The following is a 20,304-nucleotide window of genomic DNA, read 5'->3' as shown; positions in this document are numbered from 1 at the left end:
GAAACTTCATTTAAATTGTCTAATTAGGGTTTCTTTTTAAAAAGAACAACTTTGAACAAACCAAACATCACTAGAGAAAAAAAATAATAAGTCGGGGTAGGGATTCGACCACTCCGGGTTGGATTTCAGTGGGCAGCCGGAGATAATCGGATAAATCAGGAGGTCCTTCTCTTGCAAAGTGAGAGCTCATCTGCAGGGCGACTTAGGTTGAAAAATATACGGTTTTGAGGCGCGAAGAGCGGGTGGAGGAGAAAGTAACCTGGTGGGAGCAGGCTGGGGCACGCGGACCGAGCACGCGTGCTCGCTCCCACACCAGGGGCCCCGGGCCAGGGTGCGGGTCCCCCGCGGAGCGAAGCAGAGCTCTGGCGGGGGCCGGGAGGCCGTACGGGCAGAACCCGGGCGGCGCAGGGTGAGGCCTCTGAGGGCCGGGTTGGGGTCCTTACCGCCAGCCCCAGGGCCTGTAGCATCTCCCTCTGGTCTTTGTCCCCGGGGCCGATATGCCTCCTAGCAAAGTCGTCGTGTCTGGGCAGGAGACGCTCGAGGAGGCGCGAGGCCCCAGCCCCGCCGCTATCCCCGCCGCCGCTACTGCTGTCACGGCCCCGCGGCGCCCAACGAGGCCCCGCGCCTCCAGCCAGGCGGCGGCCGCCCCCGACTCTGCAACCCAGACGCAGCCCCCAGGCCCTGGCGCACGTCTGCATGGTGGTGGTCACCGTCCCCTGCCGGGCCGGCGAGGGTCAGCTACGCTTTCGGCTCCTCTTCTGGTCGCGGTCCCCTGGGTGGCGGCTGCCCCCGGGTGGCTGGAGCCCCTCCCCGCTGGATAACCGAAGGGACGGATGGATGGTCAGAGGCAATGAATGGGTGCCGCGCTGAGCCCGGGCACGCTCGCAAAGTTGTTACTCCACTCGAGGCACCTGCTTCGCACACTTTAAGCGTCGTTCTGGGGGTGGGCAGTGGGATACGGCCAGGAAACGCTCGGCCAATGGGAGTGAACGGAAGGGCGGGGGCGGGGGTAGACCCCGCCCCCCGCCCCCTTTCCCTGCCCCCTCCTCAGGCCCTCGGCCGACTACAGCTGCTCCTCGCCCGGAGCCTTCCATTCTCAATTACTCCTACTCCATCTCTGGTTGACGCGGGGCGGGGGCGCTCCATGCGCTCGGTGCCACAGGCCACAGGCGAAGTGCCTGGGGAATTCAGCTGAGATGGAAGATGATTCCAACAGAGAGGCCAGACTCAAAGAGTTGGTTAGTCTCCATTAATTTTAGGGTATCTTTCCTGTCATACCTCATGGAAACCAATGTGCACAGATGAGAGTTCTTATATAGTTGTAGGATCGTGAGCGAGTTACCCAACCTCTGAGCTTAGGTTTCCGCATCTCATAGAGCTGGATGGGATTTAAAAAGAGATTATGCATTGAAAGCACTGCCAAAACACTAGCCTTGAGCGCTCTCTCTCGCTCTCTCTCTCTCTCCTCCTTCCCCCCACCCACGCCCCCCCCCCCGCAGGTGTGTGGTATAAAAATGCAAAAGATACAAAGGTATACATTTTGCCCTGTCATCTTAGTTGGCAAATTATTTATACCTGGATATTTTTGAAATCTAATCTCTAGTTATCTCTTGAGATTTTTATCGAGAATTAACTTTCAAAATTCCCACTGTCATTCTAATATGAGGAAGAGAGAATGGAAGAAATCAGCAGAACATTAGGTGTACTAACACTAGGAAAAACAGAACGTGTCCTCTTTCTCCTCCTCTAACCTTCCTCCTTCAATCATTTTCTGCACACTCTGGGTTCTGTAGCTGACAGGCACAGAGACTAGGCAGAGAGGCAGGAAAGTATAAAATAAAAAGCAGTAGGCAAAATGTTTGTATGGCAGGCGGGGGTGAGTGGTGAGCTAGAAAGGCTGGGTGGAATGTCTCTGAACAGCTTTTCATCCATTTGGAATTGAAATTACAGCCTTCATAAAAGTTGGGTGATATCCTCAGTGCTAGAGGCCGTGGGGGGAGGGGGAGAAATGTGCATTTATTCCCCATTCCTGACTATTTTTTTTCTGTGTATCACAGGAACTGGATGCAAGAGAACTATAATTCCAAGATTGGCTCCAGAGTTCTGAATGTTATTAGTCTTCTGTCAACAAGACACTCTTGTGTGAGAACTGGAAAATGGAGTAAAAGTGGAAACCATTTTCTTATTTCTCTGACAGCAGCAGACAGATGCATGGGTGGCAGCAGACATGAAGCGCTTCTTTACCAGCCATCCATGTTGGTACAGCAAGGCAGCTGTGTCCGTCAATGGAAATGTCCTGTGGTTTTCCAACCTAGGAGGCAGCAGGAATTTCTCACTGTCCTGGACTAGAGTTTCAGTGGTTGACCTGAAGATGGTGGTATTCTATCTACCCTGTCTCTTGCTCTTCCAGTCCTTCCACTGGTTTTAGATGCACCTATTCCTGACACTTTAATCCAGCTATGCTTGAAATATTTTGAGTGTTTTGTTTGTTTTCCTAAATAAACCTTAACAAAACACGGTAACTGAGGCCAAAAGTAGATAGTAACCTTAAAGCTTAAATGGATTAGCTATCTGACCCAATTCTGTTTGAAGGCAATGATAACATTATCACTAGTGGAGAATGAGATCATGATAGTCTTAGGCATGAAATAGAAAGCGTTACTTAAATTATCAGTGGGGAATAAATTGCCTATTGAAGAAAGGTCTTTGCTAGACCAAATAGTTGCTAGGTTAGACCCTTCTGATGGGAATGATGCCTACAAGGACTATAGAGAGGGCTAGTGGCTTTTGAATGCCCTGGAGAGTTTACTGAATAAAATGACAGCTCAAAGAACTAGAGAGCTTCAATGCTTTATAACTTCTATAGCTGCAGGGAGGAGGTATTTACAAGTCAGACCCAATTTTTGATCCCGCTGATTGTCAAATTATCATATAAGTTGAATCCACAGCTTTATTAGGACTCATATGTGAAAGCTTGGGATTAATTTAAAACCCTAAGATTTGGAATGGGGACATCTTCATAGTTTGGGTTGAATTTAATTATCTTTTTATTTATTTACTTTTGGCTGCATTGGGTCTTTGTTGCTGTGCACAGGCTTTCTCTAGTTGCAGCGAGCAGGGGCTACTCTTCGTTGCGGTGCATGGGCTTCTCATTGTGGTGGCTTCTCTTGTTGCGGAGCATGGGCTCTAGGCACACGGGCTTCAGTAGTTGTGGCTCGCAGGCTCTGGAGCGCAGGCTCAGTAGTTGTGGCGCACGGGCTTAGTTGCTCTGCGGCATGTGGGATCTTACCGGACCAGGGCTGGAACCCATGTCCCCTGCATTGGCAGGCGGACTCTTAACCACTGCGCCCCAGGGAAGCCCTTATATCTTGAATCCTCAAATCCCACTGAGTTCCCCTTGCCACTTGAAGCAGTCCCTTCTCCCCTTTCTGAGATGCTGGCTATCCCTTGCTTGAAGATCCTATAATGGCTTCACTGAAAAATTAACCTTTCAGGGACTTCCCTGGCGGTCCAGTGGTTAAGACTCCACACTCCCAAATGCAGGGGGCATGGGTTCGATCCCTGGTCGGGGAACTAAGATCCTGCATGCCACATGGCGCAGCCAAAAAAAAAGAATTAATCTTGCAAAGGTATGCCAACGCTTCTTTACCTCTAGATCCACAGCCAGAGTCAGATTGCAGTATACCCTAGGAAGGGGAATAAGATGTCTGACACCAGAGGAGAAGCTTACACAGGGAAATAATTGCAAGACATTGCTAATGTACATTGGCACTGGAGGATTCCTGTGTAGGAGTGGGTTCTAACCAAGGAAGAAGGAATATAATATTGAAGTGATTGGTGTGTTTGCAGCACCAGAGATTCTGGATTTAGTGTATTAACTCAGTAAGTCAGCAGTGGCTCTAAGGATCTGCTGAGTTGGTTGACTGAAATCAGACTCAATAATGCCCTTCATTAAATTAGGTTAAGATATTAGAACTTTCTTGGTTTAATAGAGAAGACAGGATCCAAAGACTTGGTGAGAGGGAATTCCCTGGTAGTCCAGTGGTTAGGACTCCGTGCTTTCACTGCTGAGTTCCCAGGTTCGATCCCTGGTCGGGGAACTAAGAGCCCACAAGCCATGTGACCAAAAAAGAAAAAAAAATCAAAGACTTGGTGAGATAAGAGTGTTGGATTCATCATGTGCAACATACTCTTCAACCCTTTCAGTGTATTCCTCAGTAAGACACAGAGGACAATATCTTCACCAAAAGAAATCCATTGGTTCAAGAGGATCAGCATTATTCTTGAAAAGCTCTGTACTTTATGTCTGCATGTGTGAGATGATGGTGGAAGATGCCACTGTTGAAATGGGCTCCCTGATTTCAATGGTAATGATGGAGTTCCAAAGTGGTAGAGGCCAGTGGCAACACTAGAAAACAGAGAACAGTGAGTAAGGTTGCTATAATGCACAGCAGAGTTAGAGAGGTAATCAGGCTTGATCCACAGGGATCTTTGGTGTTCACTAATTAATGAACAGCCTATGAAAATCTTACTTAATCTGGTGAACCAAAATTTGATATGTCACCCAAATGGAGAGACCCAGTTGCTCAACTAGTTCTCTTACTTTAGCTGGTTTCATAGACCCAGAACATCTTAGATGATGGGGATCTTAAGAAAGAATCCTTGAGAAAAGATCTTATGGCCCTGCTATAAGTATATACTGTAAATCTTCCTCCTAAACTCTCCCAAAGATACCTGTGGTCATTTACCAAGTATGATGGTTAATCTTATATATCAATTTTGCCTGGGCCACAGTGCCCAGATATGAAGTCAAACATTATTCTGGATGTTTCTGTGAGAATGCTTTTGGATTAGAGATTTAAATCAGTTGACTTTGAATAAGGCAGATTGCCCACCATAAAGTGGGTGGGCCTAAACTAATCAGTTGAAGACCTGACTCGAACACAAGACGGATCTCCTCTGAACAAGGGGGAATTATGCAGTAGACAGCCTTTGGACTTGAACTGCAACATTAGTTGTACCCTGATAGCCTTTGGACTTGAACTGCAGCACTGGCTCTTCTCTAAGTCTCCAGTCTGCAAGCCTGCTAGTGCAGATTTTGGACTCACCAGCCTCTGTAGTCTCATGAACTAATTCCAGAGAGAGAGACAGAGACTATGTATGTGTATATATATATATATATATATATATATATATATATATATATATATATATATATATAGTGTGTGTGTGTGTGTGTGTGTGTGTATGTGTGTGTATACATGGAGAGAGAGAGAGAGAAAGAGAGTGTATGCATACTATTGATTCTGTTCCTCTAGAGAACCCTAATATACCAACGAAAGAAAATATCCAGACTTTGGGTGGATTATTAGAACCTTGTTCTAAGATAATGCTAAACTCTGCAGATCCAAACCAAATAACTCTAGTCCACAAATCACAGTGGGGTGTTATGAAGATTAGAATATAAATGGAGATTTGGGATTTCTGGTTTCAGTTCCACTATGTAAAGAGCAAGGAAGTCATCACTCCTGTCCTTACAACAAGAAAGAGGTAAACAAATGAAAAATCAATAACTTTTGCACACATCTGAAAACTGACATTGCAGGGCAAAATGCCACCCTGAAATCTGATGAGACAGGTTCATACAAAGAATCACAGCCAAGATCTGATTACCTGGAGCAGAAGCCACTGGAGCCCTAAACAGGTAGGAACACATAATGGTAATTATGATGAATTGCTGGATGCTAAGTGTGGACTAATTTAAAAGAGACTAATTTAAAACTCCTGGGAACTACAGCCTTAGTGAGGCTCTCACACCTTCTTGGGTTTTACCGCCAGAAGCCCCACCATAGTTAGGGTGAAGATCCAAGAAATATCTCCTCATAGCACTGGTAGGGGAAGAGAATGAGTAATCACTGTGAAATATGCCCAGAGTCTTCTTTATGACAAAGACCTACTCTGCAAAGGAAAGGACTTTACCAGAGCTTTATCCCAGCTGGAGAAGGGAATTCCTTCCACTCTATCCCCCTCCAGTCTTCTGGTCTCACATAACGGGAAGAAAAAAAAGTCAAAAGGGTTTAGTGCTTCAAAGAAATAGACTGAGAACTCTGCAACCAGGGAAAGAAGTATGGGGCAGGGGTGGGAGTGAGGGAGCTTTATCACTGGAGAAACACTTAGAAGTTCACAGTCCGAGACGTAGGCCCACAAAAACACTAATATTTAATTAGAACATTAGGAAACACTTCCTCTCCTCCACAACATACCACCACATAAACAGGGCTACAATAAAAAACTAAACAGGCAATATTAAACACAGCCCAACTCTAGCCAAATTAACATAAATCTCATATTAAAGCCCTATTTATCTCAGTTCCTAATACCCAATACAGCACACTGGGCTTTCAACAAAAATTACAAGGCATGCAAAAAGTCAAGAAAAAAACAGTTTGAAGAGACAAAAATCATCAGAACCAAACATGCATATGATACAGGTGTTGGAATGATTCTACAAGGAATTTAAAGTAACTATGTTAAAATAACATGTTAAAAGTTCTGATAGAGGGACTTCCCTGGTGGTGCAGTGGTTAAGAATCTGCCTGCCAATGCAGGGGACACGGGTTCGAGCCCTGGTCTGGGAAGATCTCACATGCCACAGAGCAACTAAGCCCATGCACCACAACTACTGAGCCTGCACTCTAGAGCCCGCAAGCTACAACTACTGAGCCTACAAGCCACAGCTACTGAAGCCTGCATGCCTAGAGCCCGTGCTCCGCAACAAGAGAAGCCACCACAATGAGAAGCCTGTGCACCGCAGTGAAGAGTAGCCCCCATTCACCGCAACTACAGAAAGGCCACGTGCAGCAAAAAAGACCCAATGCAGCCAATAAATAAAATTTAAAATTAAAAAAAAAGAAAAAGTAGACAGCATGTAAGAACAGATGGCCAGTGTGAGCAGAGAGATGGAAACTCCAAGAAATAATTAAAAGAAAATGATAGAAATCAAAACCCTGTAAGAGAAATGAAGAATACCTTTTAAGTGATCATGAGTAGATTTGACACAGCTGAGGAAAGAAATTAGTGAGCGTGGATAGGTCAATAGACCTTTTTCCAAATTGAAATGCAAAAGAAGAAAACTGAATGAAAAACAAAAAAACAAAACCAAAAAGCCAGACCCAAACATCCAGAAACTGTAGGACAATTTCAAAAGGTACAATATATGCATAATTGGAATACCAAAAGGAGAAAGGAGCAGAAGAAATCTCTGAAGTAGTGTTAAGTGAAAACTTTCAAAAATTAAAACAGGGGATATCCTGGAGGTCCAATGGTTAGGATTCTGCACTTCTACTGCAGGGGGCATGGGTTTGATCCCTGGTCAGGGAACTAAGATCCTGCAAGCTGCATGACAAGGCCAAAAAATTAATAAAAAAAAAAATTAAAACAAACATCAAACCATAGGTCCAGGAAGATCACAGAACACTAAGCAAGAGAAATACAACAACACTTAGGCATATCATACTTAAATTGCAGAAAACCAAAGACAAAGAGGAAAATCTTTTAAAAAGCTAGAGGAAAAAAACACCTTACCTATAGAGGAACAAAGGTAAGAGTTTCAGCAGATTTCTTGTTTAAAAAAAAGTATGCAAATAAGAAGAGAATGGAGTGAAATATTTAAACTATTAAAAGAAACAACCACCAGCCTAAATTTCTATACAGGAAAATTATCCTTCAAAAGTGAAGGATAGGGCTTCCTTGGTGGCGCAGTGGTTGAGAGTCCGCCTGCCGATGCAGGGGACACGGGTTCGTGCCCCGGTCTGGGACGATCCCACGTGCTGTGAAGCGGCTGGGCCCGTGAGTCATGGCCGCTGAGCCTGCGCGTCCAGAGCCTGTGCTCTGCAACGGGAGAGGCCGTGACAGTGAGAGGCCCGCGTACCGCAAAAAAAAAAAAAAGAAAGTGAAGGATAGGGGCTTCCCTGGTGGCACAGTGGTTGAGACTCCGCCTGCCAATGCAGGGGACACGGGTTCGAGCCCTGGTCTGGGAGGATCCCACATGCCGCAGAGCAACTGGGCCCGTGAGCCATAACTACTGAGCCTGTGCATCTGGAGCCTGTGCTCCGCAACAAGAGAGGCCATGATGAGAGGCCCACGCACTGCGATGAAGAGTAGCCCCCGCTCGCTGCAACTAGAGAAAGCCCTCGCACAGAAACGAAGACCCAACACAGCAATAAATAAATAAATAAATAAATAAATAAATAAATAAATAAATAAATTTTTTTTAAAAAAGTGAAGGATAGGGACTTCCCTGGAGGTGCAGTGGTTAAGAATGCACCTGCCAAAATGGTACAGATGAACCGGTTTGCAGGGCAGAAATAGAGACACAGATGTAGAGAACAAACATAAGGACACCAAGGGGGGAAAGTGGTGGGGGGTGGTGGGGGTGGTGGGATGAATTGGGAGATTGGGATTGACATGTATACATTAATATGTATAAAATGGATAACTAATAAGAACGTGCTGTATAAAAATAAATAAAATAAATTTCAAAAAAAAAAAGCCAATGCAGGGGACACAGGTTCAATCCCTGGTCAGGGAACTTAGGTCCCACATGCCACGGAGCAACTAAGCCCATGTACCACAACTACTGAAGCCCACACACCTAGAGCCTGTGCTCTGCAACAAGAGAAGCCACCACAATGAGAAGCCCACGCACCACAACGAAGAGTAGCCCCTGCTCGATGCCAACTAGGGAAAGCCTGCATGCAGCAACAAAGATCCAATGCAGCCAAAAATAAATAAACAAAATAAATAAATAACTTTTTTTAAAAAGTGAAGGATAGGACTTCCCTGGTGGTGCAGTGAGTGGTTAAGTATCTGCCTGCCAATGCAGGGGACATGGCTTCAAGCCCTGGTCCGGGAAGATCCCACATGCCACGGAGCAACTAAGCCCATGCGTCACAACTACTGAGCCCACGTGCTGCAGCTACTGAAGCCCACACACCTAGAGCCCATGCTCTGCACAAGAGAAGGCATCACAATGAGAAGCCCGCACACCACAATGAAGAGTAGCCCCCACTCTCCACAACTAGAGAAAGCCTGCACTCAGCAACACAGCCAAAAAAAGAAAAAAAAGTGAAGGATAAATACTTTCTCAGACAAAAATTGAGGGAATTCATAGCAAGAAGACATTATCTATATTTTTGCTCTTTCCATTGTTTCTTCTTCCCTTCTAATGTTCCAAGAACGCTTCTTTTATCGTTTTCTTTTTGTTTAGGGAACTTCCTTCAGTCTTTTTTTTTTTTAAAGGCTGGAATCTAATTCTCAGTTTTCTTTCATCTGAGAATGACTTGATTTCTCCTTCATTCCTGAAAGGTATTTTCACAAGATATAATATTCTGGGTCAACAATTCTTTTCTTTCAGCACTTGAAAAATGTGTGCCACTTCTTTCTGGCCTCCATGGTTTCTGATGAGAAATCATATCATTAAAATATTTTTCCCCCTATAGATAAAATGTCATTTCTCTTTTGCTTCTTTCAGCACTTTTCTTTGTCTTTAGTATTCAGAAGTTTGACTATGATGTGTCTTGGCATGGATTTCTTCGGGTTTATCTTATTTGAGGTTTTCTCAGTGTCTTAGTCAGCTTGAGCTGCCACACTGAAATTCCATGAATGAGGTAGACACAACAGAAATTTATTTCTGGAGGCTGGAAAATCCAAGATCAAAGTGCCAGCCAATTCAGTTCTGGTGAAGGCTCTCTTTCTGGATTGCAGATGGATCCCTTCCTGCTATGTCCTTACCTGGACTTTCTTTGGTGTGTGCATAAGGAGAACGAGAAAGAGGAAGAGAGAGAAAGAGAGAAAGCTCTTCCTCTTCTTATAAGGCCACCAATCCTAATGGATTAGGAACCCACCCTTATGACTTCATTTAACTTTAATTACCTCCTAAAAGCCCTCTCCCCAAATATAATCACATTGGGGTTAGGGCTTCAACATATGAATTTGGGGATGGGGAGAACAATTCAGTCCATAGTACTAAGCTTCTTAAATATCTAGGCTTGTATTTTTTGCCAAATTTGGGAAATTTCCTGACATTATTTCTTTCTGTGGCCCTTCCCTCTTTTTCTCTTCTCCTTCTGGGACTTCAATGACATGAATGTTAGATCTTTCGTTAGAGTCTCCTATGTCCCTGAGGCTCTGCTCATTTTTTTTTTTCCCCCTGTTTTCTGTCTGTTGTTCAGACTGGGTAACTGTTATTGCTCTACCTTCAACTCCACTGATTCTTTCTTCTGTCTTTTCCATTCTGCTGTCAAGCCCAGCCATTGATTTATTATTTATTTATTCATTGGTATTTTTCAGTTCTAAAATTTCCATTTAGTTCCTCTTTATAGCTCTCATTCAGGTTGAGGATTTTCCTTGTTCTTGATATGATGAGTAATTTTGCATTGTATCCAGGACATTTTGAATATTATGAGTCTCTGGTTCCTATTTAGATCTTCCATTTTAGAAGGCAGTCAAACTATTTAGGTTCAAAATGCATGTCCTGGCCCAGTTTTGTGGGCTATGTTTCAAGTGTCAATTCATTTTCAAAGCCTTTGCATTGCTATTCTGGTCTGCCCTACTTGGGTGTGACCCAGAAGCCAAACTGAAACCTGGGCACTAGTCCACACATAGTTCAGTTTGCTGTGTTGATTACGGTCAACCTTGTGGATGGTCTGCTCAAAGGTATGCCCAGGACTTCATACACAGATTTAAAGAATCTTGCTTTCCAGTTCTCTCGTCTAATTCTCACCCAGTCACTAGTTGGGAAGGAGCAGCACGTTGCCTTTTTGCAGCTGTTCACTTAGTGTAGGGCAGCGACAGTCAAGAATGCAGCCCCCCCGCCCCCCCCAGTCTCTGTAGCACCAGGTTAGGGGATAGCTGCATCTGCTTGTGTTGGTGCAGGCCAGGCAATGTTGACAGGGCTCCATCCCACAGGCTTGGCCAGACATAGTGAAAATGGGGATGCATGTGGCTTTTTTCATGGTGTTTACCTGGAGTACTATGGGTTTTGTCCTGAAGAGTCACTGTTTTCCCATTCCTATGGCTAGCGAGAGCAGGATTCCCTTGCACTGAGGCCTGGATATACAGGAGGCAAAATAAAAGTCTCACGAAGCTCACTGCTGGGCCAGTTCTCAAGTCCCAAAGGGCCTGGTCAGGCCACCTTCTTTTCCCCAACCTTTCAGAGTCTTATGATAGGTGCTTTAAGTATTTCAACCAAGGATTTTAGTTATAATTAGCAGGAGAAATAAGTAAAAGTACATCTAACTCCATTTTTTTCCAGGAGCATAAGTCTGATTCATATCTCTTTCAACTCTTCTGCTTGATCTGTGCAGGACATGATTTTAGAGCTTGATAATGGATTATGAAAATTTATTCAGGTAGGGATTCCAATTGGATCTGCTTTTACTGATTACTGGAGTAGATTAACATAGCCCCTTGCAACTGGTGTACTGCTATTAATCTGGGAAGACTATTTTTTCTCTATACCAATTAGTAAAGACCACCAGAAGCACTTTACTTCATCTGTCAGCAGAAGCAATACACCTGCCTGTCTTCCCACAGGGCTGTGTCAGCTCCTCAACTTTGTGTCATGTTCTAATCTGCTAGGGCTTTTTTTTTTTTTTAATAAATTTTATTTATTTATTTATTTACTTTTTGGCTGCATTGGGTCTTGGTTGCTCTGCGCAGGCTTTTTTCTAGTTGAGGCGAGTGGGGGCTACTCTTCATTGCGGTGCACGGGCTTCTCATTGCAATGGCTTCTCTTGTTGCAGAGCACAGGCTCTAGGCACGTGGGCTTCCGTAGTTGTGCCTCGAAGGCTCTAGAGCGCAGGCTCAGTAGTTGTGGCGCACGGGCTTAGTTGCTCCGTTACATGTGGGATCTTCCCGGACCAGGGCTCAAACCCATGTCCCCTGCGTTGGCAGGCAGATTCTTAACCACTGCATCACCAGGGAAGTCCCTCCACTAGGACTGTGATTGTCTTGCTCTTCCACAGGACACAGTGCTTGAAGGACCTGGTGAGCAGCATGTAGCAAGTTTGCTTGATGCCTTGGAAGACACATGCCACAAAGTGGGAGATAAAGCTCATGAAAATTCAGGAATCCACTACCTTAGTTAAGTTTCTAGGGCTCCAGTGGTCTTAGTCCTCTTGGGCTACCCACTTCAAAGTGAAAGAATTTTGTGCATGTTAAACTCCCTATCACTAAGAAAGAGGCACAATGATAAGTGGGCCTTTTTGGATTTTGGAGGCAGCATGTGCCACATTTCTTATACTGCTCCAACTCATTTACCCATAAAGTTGATGGTTTTGAGTGGAGCCAAAGAAAAAGGAAAAACAAGCTGGTCTAACACTTGGGACTCATGACCCAGTAAATCCAGTGGTGGTCTGTCTGTGGTACATAACGATGTTATATGGAGACTCTGGTAAGCACTAATGGGAGAATCATAGAGTAGACCCATAGGCTTTGAAGCAAAGCCATGCTTGATCATTGGTGGTATGATCTATCATGCCCACCATGAACTGGATGTTATCTGACACACCAGTATTTAAAGCTGGGAATGCCCAGCAGCACTCCTTCATCAAGTGGAATGGTATCCATTCCATCATCCAGGGGAAGATGGGCTAAAGCATGATATTTCATGATATCTTCATGATATTTGACACAAGCCAAAAGAAATTACTATAGAACTATGATATAATCCCACCTAAGGATTGCCCTGAAAGACCACAAGGAAGAGAAATCCTCCAAATGGGCAGAACTTGAAACAGTTCATTTGGAAAGAGAGATGTCTAGAAATACAGATATCACTGACTTTGGGATAAGGGCTAATGGTTTGTGGATAATGGTTTTTGTTGCACAAGACCAGAGGATCAGTGATAAGGAGAGATGCATGTGGTTCTACCTCTCAGAATAGCACAGAATGAGAAGATGTTAACATTCCATGTAAACATTCACCAAAGAGCACCAACTGCAGACAAGGCCTCCAATAATCAAGTGGACAAGACAACAGATTCTGTATATGAGCCAGGATCATTCCCCAACCACTCCAGTGCTTGCTCAATGAGCTCATGTTGAAAATGGCCACAGAATTAAATATGGGTTTAACAATATGAGATTAACAATAGAGGATTATCCTCATTCCAGAGTTACTGGCTCTGTTGGTTTAGATAACTTAGTTCTAAAGAAAGGAATGTTTTTCCAAGAAATAAAAACAATGATCCCACTGAACAGGAAGTTAAGACTGCCACCTGGACATCTGGGGCTCTTCATGCCACTGAATCCACAAGCAAAGAAGGGGCAACTGATGCTAATTATAAATGGAAAACATGTTTATTGCTTCACATTGGGAATAAGGAGTATATCTAGAATTCTGGGTATTTTCCTTTTTTTAATTAATTAATTTATTTATTTATTATTTGTTTGTTTTTGGCTGCGCTGGGTCCTCATTGCTGCGCGCGGGTTTTCTCTAGTTGTGGTGAGCGGGGGCTACTCTTCGTTGCGGTGCATGGGCTTCTCATTGCGGTGGCTTCTCTGGTTGCAGAGCACAGGCTCTAGGTGTGCAGGCTTCAGTAGCTGTGGCTCGCAGGCTCAGTAGTTGTAGCTTGCGGGCTCTAGAGCACAGGCTCGGTAGTTGTGGTGCATGGGCTTAGTTGCTCCGTGGCATGTGAGATCTTCCCGGACCAGGGCTCGAACCCGTGTCCCCTGCCTTGGCAGGCAGATTCTTAACCACTGTGCCATGAGGGAAATACCAGAATTCTGGGTATTTTCTAAAGCACCTCTTAGTATTTCCATGTCCAGTGGCTAAAATGTAATAAAAAACTATAACAACCCAACGGAAACAGAGCCAGTAAGAGCTCAGACCCTTCAGAAATGGACATGTGGGTCACCTCACTACTGGTAGAGAACTGTGACCAGCTGAGGTCACAGAAATAGAGAACAGGATATAGGTAGTGGATGAAGGAGGTTATAAATATGTTGTAGTCTGATGACCAGTTGCAGAAACAAGGATGAAGTTCCTATGTATGCTTTTCCATGTTTTGTTATGTATATACTTTATTTACCAACCTATTTTTTTCCTTTCCCCTTTCCGTATTATTTTACATAGAGAATTTGGTGGCAGTTAATGTTATAAATTAATCCAGTATGTACAGATTATCAAAGGAGGATTATGACTAAATAAGAAATATCATTCAGAAATAGTATAGTGGCTGATGAGACTTTTGTTGTTCCCTTCTGGAGAAAAGGTGGGCATGCTTTTATTTGTATAAGGGATAGTTGCATAAAACTAGAAGGAATTTTTGCTGTTGTTGTTGTTTGCTTAACTATAGATAGAAAGCACTGTATGGCTGCTGAGAAACCGAAGAGATAGACTGCTTTTTTTCTTTTCTTTTTTAATCCAAGATGCATTCTCACTCCCTTCTAAGCTCTTCTCTATATCACAAATGCTGGAATCTTGGAACTGTATTTCTCAGACCCTGTTGTCTACAGGATCCTGGATGCCATTTACAGTCAGCACAAGATACACTCATGCAATATTTGTAAGGCAGAAGAGAGGTAGAAGCCATGTCTTTCTTCCTCTGGTGGAGTGGGCAGGTGTGTGGGATGAGGCAGATGGGGATTGCTGTAATGAGCACAGGCATTCCACTGTTAGTCACTCACCTCTCTGCAACAAAGCAAAGATGTCAGCTGGTGGCTAGTTCCTGTGATTTCCTGACCTGTATGGCAGCCACAACTTACTGATTTGTAGGACCAGAGCAATAGTGCAAACCTGGAAGCCAGTGGCAGGTTCCCCTGACTTCCTCTTCTTTTTTTTAACGTTTAGTCAATTCATTATTTTTTTTAGTATTAGTCAATTCATTTTTTTATAAAGTTTATTTATTTTTGGCTGCATTGGGTCTTCGTTGCTGTGTGCGGGCTTTCTCTAGTTGTGGAGAGCGGGTGCTACTCTTCATTGCGGTGCACGGTCTTCTCACTGTGGTGGTTTCTCTTTGCAGAGCGCGGGCTCTAGGTGTGCGGGCTTCAGTAGTCACAGCACATGGGCCCTAGAGCAAGGGGGCTTCAGTAGTTGAGCTGCGTGGACTCAGCAGTTGTGGAGCACAGGCTGTAGGGTGCGCAGGCTTCAGGAGTTGTGGCACACAGGCTTAGTTGCTCCGCGGCACGTGGGATCTTCCCGGACCAGGGATTGAACCCGTGTCTCCTGCATTGGCAGGTGGATTCTTAACCACTGTGCCACCAGGGAAGTCTCCTTCTTCTTCTTCAGTGTTATAAACACTTGATTCTTTTAATTTTTATTTTATTTTATTTTATTTATTTATTTTGGCTGTGTTGGGTCTTTGTTGCTGCATGTAGGCTTTCTCTAGTTGTGGCGAGCAGGGGCTACTCTTCGTTGCGGTGCGCGGGCTTCTCACTGCGGTGGCTTCTCCTGTTGCAGAGCGTGGGCTCTAGGTATGCAGGCTGCAACAGTTGTGGCACTTGGGCTCAGTAGTTGTGGCTCTTGGGCTCTAGAGTGCAGGCTCAATAGTTGTGGCGCATGGGCTTAGTTGCTCTGCGGCATGTGGGATCTTACCGGACCAGGGCTGGAACCCGTGTCCCCTGCATTGGCAGGCGGACTCTTAACCACTGCGCCACCAGGGAAGCCCAATGTAAACACTTGATTCTTTGCTTGAAAGGCCCAGAGTGATTTGTTTTCCTGCTTGAACCCTGATGGATACGCTCTTGCAGGTTAAACCAGCATACCTAAACTTCATTACAACCATGATTTGGGGAAGTAATTCCTTGTGGCCGATAGTTTCTGCACAGGTTCCAATTCCTGTCTGCATGGTTGATTTGAGCTGCCTGATGTCAAACAGCTCCTGACTGAGAGACTTTATGTTGAGATCTTACATATTTAGAAATCTAGAAGAAGGAAAGTAGCCGAACTTTACCATAGAGTTAAGTGACATGAGTGCCTCAGGAACATACAGTTTTCATTTGTTGCTATCCCAACTCAGTAAAGACTGCCACATTCTTATGCCTAGAAGAAAACATCTAATGTTGATTCAAGTTAGTCCTCTTTTGTGTAGCTGCTGCCTTGAACTGAGCTTTAGATGATATGTAAATATGATATATATGGAGCATTCCTATTAAACATATAAGTTCAGTCAAAAGAGTCAACACCACGAATGATTATCAAACAAATCTAGAAAAGCAAGGATGCCCACAATCAACATGTTTATTTAATATTATTTTGGAAACCACAGCCCTTGTATTAAAGTTTGAAACTTCATTAAGTAAAGTTTTGGATAGGAGGAGTCAAATTTCATTACTTGTAAACTACTACAGTACTTATAAAAATAAAAATAATCAGTTGAAAGTAATTTGAACTAATAAGTGACATCTAACAAGAGTTTCAATACCTTTTCCTTTACATCAGCAGTGATCACTTAGAAAATACAATGAGAAAAAAATTGCATTCATAATAGCAAATGATAAAATACTAGGGATAATCTTAACACTAAATATTCAAGATTTAAATTATAAAAACATAAAACTTTACTAAGACATTGAATAATATTTCAATAAATAATGAGACATACAACTATACTCCAATAAAAATTTTTAAAATTGAAAAAAAAAGTAACGAGACATAAGACAATCCTGTATGGAAAACCTAAATATAGTAAAAATGATCACTTCTACACAAAATAACGTATAGGTTTAACTGAAGTCTAATGAAAATCCAATAGTAATTTTTGGCACTTTACCAATAGGTCTAAATTTTATCTGCAATAATAAATAAGAATTGTTAGGGAGCAGGCCGCTGCCCTCGTAGCAGTAAACGCGGCCACTCCGGTTGGCCTTGGGGGCGGGGCTGTAGAGGAACTTGTCAAAGCCGCAGAGTGAAGTGAGAAATCTACTAGAGAGGAAATGGCTGCCTCTTCATCATCCTCCTCAGCCGGTGAGGTCAGTGGAAGTTCTGTCACTGGATCTGGTTTCAGTGGCTCAGACCTTGCCCCACCACGGAAAGCCCTTTTCACCTACCCCAAAGGAGCTGGAGAGATGTTAGAAGATGGCTCTGAGAGATTCCTCTGTGAATCCGTTTTCAGCTATCAAGTGGCATCTACGCTTAAACAGGTGAAATATGATCAGCAAGTTGCTCGGATGGGAAAACTAGCTGGTGTGGTAGAAGAACTGGAGGCAGATAGTGGTGATTTAAACCCATCCAGCAGCTGCTGGGGTTCACCCCCTCTTCAGGTTGACCTTGCCTGGATGGTCACCTCTGGGGCACAGCAAGTGCAGGTCCAGTGAGGAACTTTTCTTACAGCTTACATAGCCATCCAGAGATTCACAGCTCCATCACTGAATTGTTAATTCACATCCATATTTGGTTTCTCTGTATCTATCCACAAGCAACAAATACTTAAATGTGTGATCTTACAGGGAAATTTTTTGTTTATTTGTTTAAAAAAGTATTGAGAATCAGATTTAGGCAATTGGCATCACAGAACCAGGAGGTTTGGGTTTAAGAGAGATTTATAAAACTTCACAAGCCAGGACACATGCCAGAATTGGCCAACGGAATGGCATCCCTCCTGTCAATTCATGCAGTTCCTAGAATCCTCACCAGTCAAGTCCAAGGTCAAGATCTGGAGTTATAAAATACAGCATTTCCGACCTAAAACCGTTCTTTTTGCAGATGAATGTGATTTCAACTCAGGACCTGTCCAAATTAGGAATTTTTTAATGTTTGGGATTTTTTTTCTATTTTTAGACATCTAATTCTATAGATTCTACCTTTTTCTAACCTCCTCTAGGCATGCCAAATTCTGGCAAAAAGAATTGCCTTTTGAATGTTGAAGTTCTGGTAAAAATAAAGCAGTGAGCAAAATCCTTTTAAACACAGAAACCCTGAGTTCATCTTGTTGGTGGGCTCAGGCAATTCTGTAGCAAATAAATCCTTTGAAAGAGCTCCAAACTGGTTTCTTTATCCTTTCAAAGCCTCAGGGATTTGGGATAGGGGAAAGAGGGCAAATTACCTTTTATATGAAGGGAATCTAAAAACCATTTCTCCTAAGCAAATGGTAGATTTGCTTTCTCTCAGGGATATTTGTCTTTTTAGAAGTATATGAATTTATCATCAATATCTGAGTAGGTTTTTTACCATGAAAAGGAAAAACCTGGAAAGCTGAGAGGTGTCTTTTGTTTTTCCTCATGGGACCGCAGGGTCCACAATGCACAGTTAGGAGAATCATTTATTAAATTGTATGCAAATTTTGCCTCAGATAAAAAAAAAAAAGAAGAAGAATTGTTAGGACTTTTTTTTTACCATAAAGAATAGTGAGGATAGAACTTTAAAAATTACAACAATGTGATATACACAAGAATTCTGATTCAGTACTGGCTCAAAACACTATCTATAAAAAAAGCAAGACTAGATATTACATGGCATTAAGGAATTTTTGTTAATTATCTTAGGTGTGATAATGGTTGTGTAGGAAGTGTTCTTAGGAGGTGTGTATGAAGTATTTAGGAAGAGAGATTATGATGTCTGCAACTTATTTTGAAGTGGTAAAGAAATTTAAAAGGTCATATAAAGAAAATACGGCAATGATTGTTGAATCAAGGCAATGATATATATAATTCATATATATATAATTCTTTTCTTTTTCTTTTTCTTTTTGTTTTGGAAACTTGTAATAATAAAGTAGAAAAAAAAAAAGCAGTGAAACACTAACCTAAGACACAACAGTCAGAGGAATGGACCAAAATCTCAAGGTATATCCTAGTATATATAAAAACTTAATACATAAAAAAAGAAGAATTTGGAAAAATGCTCAAGGTAGAGTTTCACTTCACATCAAACTAAATTCCAGATTAAAAAGAAAAAAATACAGCTACACACACACACAAAAGAATAGAGATGCATGCTCTGGTCAGGAAAAGGCCTTGTATATGTTAAAATAATGAACAAAAGTAAATAGATACGTAATATTAGTAACTAATAGCTACATGAGATTCTAATATATAATTCATTTAGCCATTTTCCTATCTGTAGATACACATCTCTCCCCCAGATCCTTCAGCTCCAGCTTTCTCGCTCTGCACTCGTTGTTCTCTCTGCCTGGAATATTCTTCCCCTGAGTTTATTCAGCTTAAATATAACATCATTGAAGAAACCTGTCCTTGGGCTTCCCTGGTGGCGCAGTGGTTGAGAGTCCGCCTGCCGATGCAGGGGACACGGGTTCGTGCCCCGGTCTGGGAAGATCCCACATGCCGCGGAGCGGCTGGGCCCGTGAGCCATGGCCACTGAGCCTGTGCTCCGGAGCCTGTGCTCCGCAAGGGGAGAGGCCACAACAGTGAGAGGCCCGCCTATCGCAAAAAAAAAAAAAAAAAAAAAAAAAAAGAAACCTGTCCTTGCCACATAATCTGAAATGGCCCTAAAATAAGTCACACTATATTCTTCTTGCTTTACTGTTCTTCATCACATTTATATGTTTACTTGCCATGATCTTATATGTTTATTTGTCTTCCAACTTTCTCCCTTACTAGACCGTAAGTTCCATGAGGTCAGGAATAATTGCCTTTTCACTGTTGTATCCCTAGTGCTTAGAATTAGCCTAGTGCCTGGCTCCTAGTATGTGCTCAAAATAATTATTATATTATATTATATTATACAAATTCTGGTAATCAATCTAAAGAGAAAAAACAGGTGCTCTAAGAGATATAACAAGCGCAACTTAATTTAGATAGAGAATTCATGGAAGGCTTTGCTGAGGAAGTGATATTTAAAGTGATATCTGAATATCAAATCAGATGACAAGTAGAGGGAAAGGCATTTCCCAGGCAGAGAGAACAACATGGGCAAAGGTTTAAAAACAGGAAAGAACAGCCATAAATAAGCAGCTAAAAGACTGACATGCCTGGAGCATAGTGAGGGTGGGGGGAAAGAGGAGGCAAAGTCACTTAAAATGGTATAGAACTTTAAAAGTTGATATATACACAAATGATTTATTCAAGTCCTTTGATTTATAGAAGTTACTGAGGTCAAGGAATGGACTGTTAGATAGTTTGTTTCAGTAGAAACAGGGCTAGAATATAAGTCTTCCGGTCCTAACTCCAAGATCCTCTCTATTGGAGGAGGCTGCTTCATCATTAAACTAGCATGTCAAGTCTTGTAAATAGAAAAGATCCTTTAATTACTGCAGTGAGTAGCCGAAGTTCCTTCCTGACCCACTCTCCCTGCTTCTGGTAAGAACACAATGGTTTTCTTTGGGAAAGCGTTTCCCCCACATT

General features: G+C 43.0%; 1 pseudogene across 1 annotated transcript; it reads left to right on the top strand.

The window, feature by feature from the left end:
* Positions 1 to 16,938: 16,938 nt before the first annotated feature.
* Positions 16,939 to 17,270, top strand: LOC307054952 (anaphase-promoting complex subunit 16-like; annotated as a pseudogene). Its single transcript has one exon. The product of its transcript is annotated as an anaphase-promoting complex subunit 16-like (transcript).
* Positions 17,271 to 20,304: the final 3,034 nt, after the last annotated feature.

Source organism: Hyperoodon ampullatus (genome assembly GCF_949752795.1).
Source record: "Hyperoodon ampullatus genome assembly, chromosome: 6".
In the NCBI taxonomy this organism is placed as follows: Eukaryota; Metazoa; Chordata; class Mammalia; order Artiodactyla; family Ziphiidae; genus Hyperoodon; species Hyperoodon ampullatus.
The sequence above is the reverse complement of the archived record's forward strand: the minus strand, read 5'-3'. Positions and strand labels throughout refer to the sequence as shown.